This window comes from Palaemon carinicauda, chromosome 29 (assembly GCF_036898095.1).
Source record: "Palaemon carinicauda isolate YSFRI2023 chromosome 29, ASM3689809v2, whole genome shotgun sequence".
NCBI lineage: Eukaryota > Metazoa > Arthropoda > Malacostraca > Decapoda > Palaemonidae > Palaemon > Palaemon carinicauda.
Window position 1 is genome coordinate 55,246,610 of NC_090753.1, and position 11,027 is coordinate 55,257,636.

General features: G+C 39.2%; 1 long non-coding RNA gene across 1 annotated transcript; it reads left to right on the plus strand.

The window, feature by feature from the left end:
- Positions 1–1,930: 1,930 nt before the first annotated feature.
- LOC137622794 (uncharacterized) lies at positions 1,931–2,639 on the plus strand. The gene is made up of 4 exons (XR_011040472.1): positions 1,931–2,038; positions 2,212–2,270; positions 2,382–2,460; positions 2,556–2,639. It is a non-coding gene; the product is annotated as an uncharacterized lncRNA (long non-coding RNA).
- Positions 2,640–11,027: the final 8,388 nt, after the last annotated feature.

Below are 11,027 nucleotides of genomic sequence, written 5' to 3' on the forward strand. Positions count from 1 at the left end.
CCTTCATGCCAAACATTCCCCGTAATATATTCCAATTCGTAATGGATAAATGAGAAGAGAAGCAAATGTCAAATGATGAGGATAAATTTATACAAACGAATATTGTTGCAGACGAGGTGCGTGTAATGACGCTACAGAAACGGAAGGGGAAAAGGAAGACCAGAATAAATGTCTTGAGTCTTCAAAAGAGTCCTCGAAGCTGTTGAGAATTCTCGGAGCAGTTGGGAATTCTCGAAGCAGTTGGGAATCCTAAGAGCAGTTTGGAATCTTCGGAGCAGTTGGGAATCCTCGAAGCAATTGGGAATCCTCGGAGCAGTTAGGAATTCTCGAAGCAGTTGGGAATCCTAAGAGCAGTTTGGAATCTTCGGAGCAGTTGGGAATTCTCGAATCAGTTGGGAATCCTAAGAGCAGTTTGGAATCTTCGGAGCAGTTGGGAGTCATTCACCAAATGAAGACTGACTCGCTTCAGGAATTATACACCAGAAATCTATCCAATAAACTTCTATATAAAACAGTAAGATTTAAAAGTTCAAGATAGAGACGACTGGTGAAATATTGTTGTTATTGTGGTATTGAAGCCAATAATTCCTGTTGGCACTGGCCTTTCCCTTGTTCAGCCCGTAGTGGCGAAATGTAACCCAGGCGATAAAAGTATATCCTGCTGCGCTGAGCGCCACTTCCAGAAGTATAACTACTACACTTCTCCCTGAGGTCATACCCTGGTAAGAGGGTGTACCCCGAGAGGTACATTCGGAAATCACAACTGCCGTGTTGTAGTTAGTAAAGCTGGAGGAATTGGGAGGGGCTGAATTAATGTGTGCGTATCTATGTAAATAGTAAGCGTCATTTTTCATGGGTTGCTTACAATAATAATAATAATAATAATAATAATAATAATAATAATAATAATAATACTCTTTCCTCCTTAGCATTCCAAAGAATAACGGTCACTTAGGCAAGGGATTTTTTTTTTCTTTTTCTTTTTTTTTTGTAAATCTAGGAAAGACGATCGTTAAATGTATGATATATTATCAAAAATTATCAAATAAAAGTGATGAAACATATATTTCTGAAAGACCGTGGCAGCAATAGACAAGCCTTTCGGTGGGACCCGTTTTATCTTTCCTGCCGAAGGGCGAGCAGAGGAAGAATCCTTTCCCTCTGAGGAAGAAGAAGAAGAGGCCTCTGTTCATTATATCTGAAATCCCCAAACCTGATAACGTCAATAAACACCAGCAGGATACAGAAGGAATCCAACGCTGTAAATCCCACGCCCTTCCTCCCCCAACTCCTAAAACCTCCCTGCCAAAAACCTCACCCCCCCCCCCCACCACCCCCACCTCGACGTGTCTTGGCCAGCTCGTCAACTTCCTTTGGCGGAAACAGACGTAACAGAGTCTTTCTTTTATTGGGGCTGATTGGGACGTTGCTTTTCATGCTGTGCCACAAAGACAAATAGGAAGTTCTGAGTTGGTTGGAAGTGATGCAAACGTTAGGGAGAATCCGTTTTTTTTTTTTTTTTTTCTTCTTTTCGTCTGGGCTACAAAGGGTTTCTCTGGTATGTCCCTTTAGTTTCTTGTGCGCTGTCAAGAAGGTTTTTGTAACTTTTCATTCCATGAAATTTTGAATAATGTTGGATATTTTCTACTGTACAAGACATTTCATATTTTCACATGGCGACAGGAAAGACTAGTAATTATTAAGAATTTGATATTTCAATTGCCCTACTCTTGGTACCATCAAACTGTCTTTCCTGCCGTCCAGTCTTTAAAGATGGGTAGTTTGCTAACTCCTCCTCCTTCCATATGCTTTACTCGAGCGAAAACGGCGACAAGGAGGCAGGCAGCCCGGCCGTCCGACAGTGTCAGAGACAGAGACACAGAGACCTCTCTCACCTGGAAAGGTTTCCACATATTTGATTTGTCCGACATGCCTTTCTAAGGCTAATGGCTTTTATTGGGATCCCTGGTCTACGTCACCCTCTTGTGAAAATCTGCCAAAATCCATCTGCAACGCCTTTGTGCATGGTTCGACAATGGTGAGTACCAAGAATATATAGGGCTTATTTTTAAGGTTATCATTGCGAACTCTCATTGCCTTGTGTTGCCTATTAAAGTTTTTCCTGTCTGTCATTTTTAATCTTATGAAGATTCGTAATAGTTTTTTTGGTGGTCAATATATTTTATATATCGTATTCTCTTGTCCTTTCAGGTGATTTAGCTCTCGGACTAGTAACTCTAGCTTATTCATAAATTCACGTTAACACTTGGGTAAGAGAATCGTCTAATTATACATTAATGTTTCGAGTGATTATATTTATGACGAATTATCTCCCATATTACGACCGAGCAAATTTATATTAGGTGTACCGTTCATTTCAGGATGGTGTTCGGTTTCGATGTATCGGCCCTTTTATTTCCTTCCTGATACTAATGTAAACCTCAGTTGCTCAATTGTAAGGTAATTTTATGTGGGTTATTATTCCGATGGGTATATTCTTCTACATAAGTGACCATGCTTTTTAGATACTAATCTTCCTGAATATATCTTTACAGACAGCGAGCGAAGCAGAACGAAGGAAACGCCCTACGATTTACGTGAATTGCCTTGTTCTCCTAACAATTGTTTGTAACTCCGTTACTACGTTATTTTAAAAGCTTATTTATGTAATAAATATCATATTTAATTACATTTTTCCTTCCAACCTTTATTTCAAATCACAGATTTTTATGGTGTTCTGCTTATGGCGCCCAACGTGGGGCAACACGAAGAAAGGTGCTTAATAATGGTGCAGATGATCCAGTAGAGAATTGACCACGACTGGGGCTCCCAATAGTCTCATATTTCTATTTGCAGGACTTTGACATTTTCCTTTCCAGGATATTAACATTTCATTTAAATAAATATATTTTTCCTTTTCAGAAAATTAACATTTTATTATTTTGCTTTTGTTATACGTTTGTTATAATGGCTAACTTACAGGTACTAATCGGACAACGAAAAGTCATTCGGAGAAAAGTCACCGAACAATTCAATAGGTCTGACACCTATTCTGCCCTTACACAAGAAGAAAAGTTAGCTATTAAAGGTGTTCTTGTTAATTATAGAAACAAGTTGTCAGAGCTAGATGATCAAATCCTCTTGAAGAAATTTCCTGACGTATCTGATGAAGCAGAGAGCCAGAATTAATAAGTTGCCAGGATTATTTAGATAAAATTGAGTATTGTTTACCATTACTTGAGATTTCCAGGGGTAATAATGGTTCTAATATTCCCGACGTGGCCCGCAGTTTACTGAAACAGCCAACAGTTCCTCTTCCTAAGTTTACAAGCAAAGAAGGAGAAGATTTATTGAAATTTATAGCAGAGTTTGAGGCTACAACTACTTTTATTGCTGAAGCAACAGATAGACGGTCGAGCAAAGACTTTATTATGTTCTCTGGAAGCTGACAAACAGCGTTGTGTAGATGCCAAAGAATTATTGATTTCCGCCTTTGCTTCTAAGGAGGTTTGTAAAAACAATGCAATTAGGAAAATTACGGAGTTAAGTCTAAGAGAGGGTGATGATCCCTTCACATTTATTTCCATCCTCCAATCAGTATGTGAAGCAGTCAAGACTTTTAACATTGGAGCGGATGAATTTGTCAGATATTTTGCTTGGCACGGCTTAAATTGTCGCTTTCAGCGTCATTTTATTAATATTACAGGAAAAACTCATCCTTCCTTAAATGACATTATTTCACATTTCTTTGCAGCTTGCGAAAGGTACGAAAGTGACGGGAAAGGTGTTGAAAGCTTTAAATGTAAAGCTTCACGTGTCAAAACATTAACACTCCCTCTTCCTAAAGAGAGTACTACCAGCATGGCTGCGGAAGCAGTAACATATGATAAAGACAGGTCTTCGCCTCAGTGTTCCTTGTGTTCTGCGGTTGGAAATACTGATAAATTTCACTTTATCCATAAGTGCCCTAATTTTCTTTCTCCTACGGATAAAGTGCATATTTTAAAATCTAGAAATGGATGTGTAAAATGCGGCCAGTTTAATCATGTTTCCGGTAAGTGTCGTTTTAAATTCAAAAGACGCTGTTCAAATTGTAACAGCTGGCATATGACTTACCTATGTGATAGGAGTCAGTCACCAGACAGAGACTCTAACAATATTAATAGTAGGTTGGCCAGGGCACCAGCCGCCCGTTGATATACTACCACTAGAGAGGTATTGGATACTTTGACTGGCCAGACAGTAATGCATTGGATCCCTCTTTCTAGTCACGGCTTATTTTTTCTTTGCCTACACTTACACAGAATAGTCTGGCCTATTCTTTACATATTCTCGTCTTTCCTCATACATCTGACAACAATGAGATACTTAACACTTCTTCACCTAAGGGGTTAATTACTGTACTGCAATTTGTTCAGTGTACTTTCCTCTTGGTAAGGGTAGAAGAGACTCTTTAGCTATGGTAAGCAGCTCTTCTAGGAGATGGACACTCCAAAATTAAACCATTGTTCTCTAGTCTTGGGTAGTGCCATAGCCTCTGTACCATGGTCTTCCGCTGTCTTGGGTTAGAGTTCTCTTGCTTGAGGGTACACTCGGGCACACTATTCTATCTTATTTTTTTTCTTCCTCTTGTTTTTTTGAAATGGTGTGTTGGGCAGCCTTAATAGAAGGGCCATGGATGCCTGGTGGTTTATCAAGAGGTTGTCTTTTCCTTTTTCTGATTTTTTCTTCTCAAAACCATTCTTATTGTCCTCCCTTCAGTTGAAGTGGCTATCCTGGAGGGTATTTAGCCTTGCATGGTGTATCGGCTCCTCCATGTTGACCAGTTTTTCCGACTTTTTACTATAGTCTATGGGTATCATCAATCACTTTTTTTTATTATTCTGTACATATTGTTTTTGTTATAATTCTTGTTAATCTAGTTTTTAAGTATGATGTCTCTTTTTTATTTCTATTAATTCTTATGCTGTCTGGAGACATTGAGCAAAATCCGGGACCAGTACGTCCTAGATTTCGTCAATGTCGTCTTCTGTATTGCAATATTCGTGGTCTTCATGCAAATATCCAAGACATTACAGTTGCGTCCATACAGTATGATATTCTTTTGTGCTCAGAAACTTTGGTTTCTAATATGAGGCACTCATCTGAGCTCCTTATAACTGGTTTTAAGAAGCCAATAATGCTGAAACGTGATGCCATTCCTAGGGCCAGGGGAATGGCGGTGTATATTAGGACCGAGTACCCTGCTTCTCATAAGTCCTGCTATCAATGTGGATGTCATGAGATTCAGGTAATAAAAGTTTGTGGCAGGCATAACAACTTTTATTTGTGTTCGATCTACCGGAATCCAGACATGGATGATTCTATCTTCGATTGCCTTCTTACCATTATGGCTAAGATACAAGAAGATGATAGAAAGGCTTCTTTTGTCTTTGTTGGTGATTTTAATGCTCACCATAGGGAGTGGTTAAGTTCTATCTCTCCTACCGATCGCCATGGCTTAAGAGCTTTAGACTTTGCCTCTGAATCAGGCTGTGAGCAAATCATAAATGAAGCTACTCATAGGTCTGGTAATTGCTTGGACCTCGTATACACTGACTCCCCTGGCGTTATAACTAGTAAGGTTGATTCTCCAGTCGGGACTTCTGATCATGCCTTGATTTCATTATTAGTGAAGACTGAGCAGCCTGTCCCTGATATATCATATTCCTGTAAAATTTATATGAAATCCCAAGCAGACTGGAATGGGATTTTGCATGATCTTTTGTGCTTGAATTGGTCACAATTATATAATAGTGTAGATCCTGTTGTCTCTTTGAATGAGAATCTAGTCAACATAATTGATAGGCGTATCCCTTCTCGTGTGCTAAGGTACCGAATGAAGGACAAACCGTGGTTCAATGATGATTGTAGACGTGCTTATTTGGAGAAGCAGGAGGCCTATCACCTTTGGAAGGGTAACAGATCAGATTTGACCTGGAACAACTATACTCAGCTTCGAGCTTTTGCTCAGAGTGTTTATGCCTCAACTGAAAAGGAGTACAATTTAATTATAAAAGAAACCCTCTCTGGTACAACTCAGAAACATAAATGGTGGTCTACCCTTAAATCTGCACTCTTTGGTGTAGATGCAGCAGTTCCTCCTTTACTTAAACCAGATGGCTCAGTCACTCACTGTCCAAAGGAAAAGGCAACCCTTTTGGCTGATGTTTTTGACAGTAAACAGAGTAATGAAAAACTTGAACTTCCTTATTCCTGTTTTCCTGAGGCTAAACTAACTAGTTTAGCTTTTCGATCTCGTGAGATTAAAGCTCTGTTGATGGACCTTGATGCTTATGGAGGTGTAGACCAAATGGTATTTTTCCTTTGTTTTTTATAAAGACAGCAGATTTCTTAGCTCCAAAGTTATCTGTTATTTTGAGCAAGTTAGCAAGAAGAGGAGCTTTTAGCACTTTTTGGAGAATTGGTAATGTTACTCCTCTATGTAAATGTGTTTGTGGTAGCTCAAGTCCCACTGATTACCGCCCAATTTCCATAACTCCCATATTATCTAAAGTTTTTGAACGTCTTCTGGCAAAACGTCTTAATAGGTTTGCTGAAGGTAATCATCTATTCCCTAGTTTGCAATTTGGTTTTCGTAAAGGCCTTGGAGCCTGTGATGCCCTTCTTACAATCTCCAATGCAGTACAGAAATCCCTTGATTGTGGTCGGTAAGTTCGTATGATTGGCCTTGATTTTAGTGCTGCCTTTGACCGTGTTAATCATGAGGCCCTTGTTTTCAAACTGAAACAGTTGGGAGTGGGTGGGTCGTTTCTTAGCATTATTATTGATTTTTTAAGTAGTAGATCTCAAACAGACCTCAACAGACCCCAAGTACTTAAACTGATCCACCTCCTCAAGTAACTCTCCATTCAACAGACCCCAAGTACTTAAACTGATCCACCTCCTCAAGTAACTCTCCATTCAACATGATATTCAACCTTGCACCACCTTCCCTTCTCGTACATCTCATAACCTTACTCTTACCCACATTAACTCTCAACTTCCTTCTCTCACACACCCTTCCAAATTCTGTCACTAGTCGGTCAAGCTTCTCTTCTGTGTCTGCTACCAGTACAGTATCATCCGCAAACAACAACTGATTTACTTCCCATTCATGATCATTCTCGTCTACCAGTTTTAATCCTCGTCCAAGCACTCGAGCATTCACCTCTCTCACCACTCCATCAACATACAAGTTAAACAACCACGGTGACATCACACATCCCTGTCTCAGCCCCACTCTCACCGGAAACCAATCGCTCACTTCATTTCCTATTCTAACACATGCTTTACTACCTTTGTAGAAACTTTTCACTGCTTGCAACAACCTTCCACCAACTCCATATAACCTCATCACATTCCACATTGCTTCTCTATCAACTCTATCATATGCTTTCTCCAGATCCATAAACGCAACATACACCTCCTTACCTTTTGCTAAATATTTCTCGCATATCTGCCTAACTGTAAAAATCTGATTCATACAACCCCTACCTCTTCTAAAACCACCCTGTACTTCCAAGATTGCATTCTCTGTTTTATCCTTAATCCTATTAATCAGTACTCTACCATACACTTTTCCAACTACACTCAACAAACTAATACCTCTTGAATTACAACACTCATGCACATCTCCCTTACCCTTATATAGTGGTACAATACATGCACAGACCAAATCTACTGGTACCATTGACAACACAAAACACACTTTAAATAATCTCACCAACCATTCAAGTACAGTCACACCCCCTTCCTTCAACATCTCAGCTTTCACACCATCCATACCAGATGCTTTTCCTACTCTCGTTTCATCTAGTGCTCTCCTCACTTCCTCTATTGTAATCTCTCTCTCATTCTCATCTCCCATCACTGGCACCTCAACACCTAGAACAGCAATTATATCTGCCTCCCTATCATCCTCAACATTCAGCAAACTTTCAAAATATTCCGCCCACCTTTTCCTTGCCTCCTCTCCTTTTAACAACCTTCCATTTGCATCTTTCACTGTCTCTTTAATTCTTGCGCCGGCCTTCCTTACTCTCTTCACTTCTTTCCAAAACTTCTTCTTATTCTCTTCATATAGACTGACCCAGTCCGTGACCCTCCTCAGGTAAGCCGCCCTCTTTGCCTCACGTACCTTGCGCTTTACTTCCACCTTTTGCTCTCTATATTTTTAATACTTCTCTATACTATTACTCTGCAGCCATTCTTCAAAAGCCCTCTTTTTCTCTTCCACTTTTACCTTCACTCCTTCATTCCACCATTCACTGCCCTTCCTCATGCTGCCTCCAACAACCTTCTTGCCACATACATCACTTGCAATCCCAACAAAATTTTCTTTTGCTAACTTCCACTCTTCCTCTAAATTACCAGTTTCTCTTACTCTCACCTCGTCATATGCCATTTTCAACCTTTCCTGATATTTACTTTTTACCCCCGGTTTTATTAGCTCTTCAACCCTCACTAGCTCCCTTTTACACCTACTCTATTCCCCCACTCTTTTGCTACAACTAATTTTCCTTCAACCAAAAAATGATCAGACATACCGTTAGCCATACCCCTAAACACGTGCACGTCTTTTAATCTTCCAAACATTCTTTTAGTTATCACAACATAATCCATTAATGCCCTTTCTACTACTCTTCCATTTGTCCTATTCCTTCTGGGTCTTATATAGGTTGATCTGCTCTTAACTGAGACATTAAAGACTATTGTCTTGTTCCTTCTGGGTCATACATAGGTGGACTTGCTCTTAGCTTTATGGAAATAAATAATATAGTCCGTGTTAGTTAAGGAGGGAGGTTTTAGTGTGCTACTAGGTCTCCGTGGGTGATCATAACCAGCTATTGCCTTGTTTCTCTTGGAACTTGCATGGGGTGACTGTTCTACAGCGCAATGACCCGTTTATCATTTTGCTGCTAACCCTGAAAACTAAGTTTTTTAACCTTTGATTAAAAGGTCATAAAATGTAAATAATGCCAAAAAATCTGCTGCCTGAACTATACCTTCCTCCCCTCAGTCGAGTCTGAATCCATTACATGTACCAACTGCTCTATTTCCTGTATGTTTGGAGAGCCTACACACTTCTCTTTTTCAATTCTAGTTCTTTGTCAGTGACGGTCTTTCTTTTCTCCCATCTTTTCGTGTATGGAAGTTGTGTTACTATTGTTGCCTTTTATTTTTACATAAACTATTCCACATTTCTTTTGTTACTTTTCGTGTATTGAAGTTTAATCATGTTTCTTTTTATTTTTCCATAATCTATTCCATATTTCTTTTGTTCCTTGTTTTCGCATATATATATATATATATATATATATATATATATATATATATATATATATATATATATATATATATATATATATATGTGTATGCATACGTATGCACGTTCGGGTGTGTTTAAAAACTTAAAGCAATTCTCCCATATATATTTAACTGTTTCATAATTTTCAATAATATTATTGATTATCCAGTACCCTGAATATAAATTCTGTTTGTGTGTGATTTTTTTCTGACCTACCGAACAGAACAACGTGTGCTAGAGATCATTATAGAGCGGACTCCCGTCTGGATTACTTTTTGTCGTTGCGAAGAAATTGGCGAAGGGAAACATTTTGGGATTGTATAGAATGAAATGAAACCAGATTTATTTAACCAAAGATTTAGTTCATACAGTATTTTCCTTTCTTGGAAACAATGTCTGAGGTTTTAAAAGATTTTGAAAGGTATTTGATAGCAGTGTTTGAAATGGATTTCCATGACGTAGTTGTACACAAGAGATATTCCAAATAATTTGAATGCATTTGGCTTATGAATTACAGTTACCCAAACGAATACATTCACAGGCATTGCTCTGCAATACTAATGATATGGAAGTGCATTTGTTTACTACTGGTAGTTAATGTTTTTATAGCATACAGCGTGTATGACCTACTGTAGTTTTTGTTTAAACATCGGTTTATTATTATTGTGGAATTAAGGGCTGTGTTGTTTGGGAGACTCCACAGTGCATCAGACTCTCATTAAATCTCCCTCCCTCTCTCTCTCTCTCTCTCTCTCTCTCTCTCTCTCTCTCTCTCTCTCGTCAGGAGGCTTATAAATATGTTAGAGCTTACGTCTAACTCTCTCACTTTCCCTTAGAATTATGAGACGAAACTTGCATCCACATGTCAACAGGAAGATTAAATGTCAGCTTTCACTCTTCGCAGAATAATTTCTCTCTCTCTCTCTCTCTCCTCTCTCTCTCTCTCTCTCTCTCTCTCTCTCTCTCTCTCTCTCTCTCTCTCTCTCTCTCTCTCTCTCTCTCCTGTTTTTTCTCTTTACTCTTTCTTCTGCTTTCACTTGCTCTCTCTGATTTATCCTCCTGCTCTCTCTCTCTCTCTCTCTCTCTCTCTCTCTCTCTCTCTCTCTCTCTCTCTCTCTCTCTCTCTCTCTCTCCTGTTTTTCTTTATCTCTAATCTTTCTTCTGCTTTCACTTGCTCTCTGTATTCTTTTTTTCTCCTGCTTTCTCTCTCTCTCTCTCTCTCTCTCTCTCTCTCTCTCTCTCTCTCTCTCTCTCTCTCTCTCTCTTCTCTCTCTCTCTCTCTCTCTCTCTCTCTCTCCTGTTTTTCTTTATCTCTAATCTTTCTTCTGCTTTCACTTGCTCTCTGTATTCTTTTTTTCTCCTGCTTTATCTCTCTCTCTCTCTCTCTCTCTCTCTCTCTCTCTCTCTCTCTCTCTCTCTCTCTCTCTCTCTCTCTCTCTCTCTCTCTCCTGTTTTTCTTTATCTCTAATCTTTCTTCTGCTTTCACTTGCTCTCTGTATTCTTTTTTTCTCCTGCTTTATCTCTCTCTCTCTCTCTCTCTCTCTCTCTCTCTCTCTCTCTCTCTCTCTCTCTCTCTCTCCTCTCTCTCTCTCTCTCTCTCTCTAAAAGTGACATTTTCATCTTAGTCAGTGACACTAGATTAACATGCAAATAAACCGGCTTAATCTTTCTGTAAGAG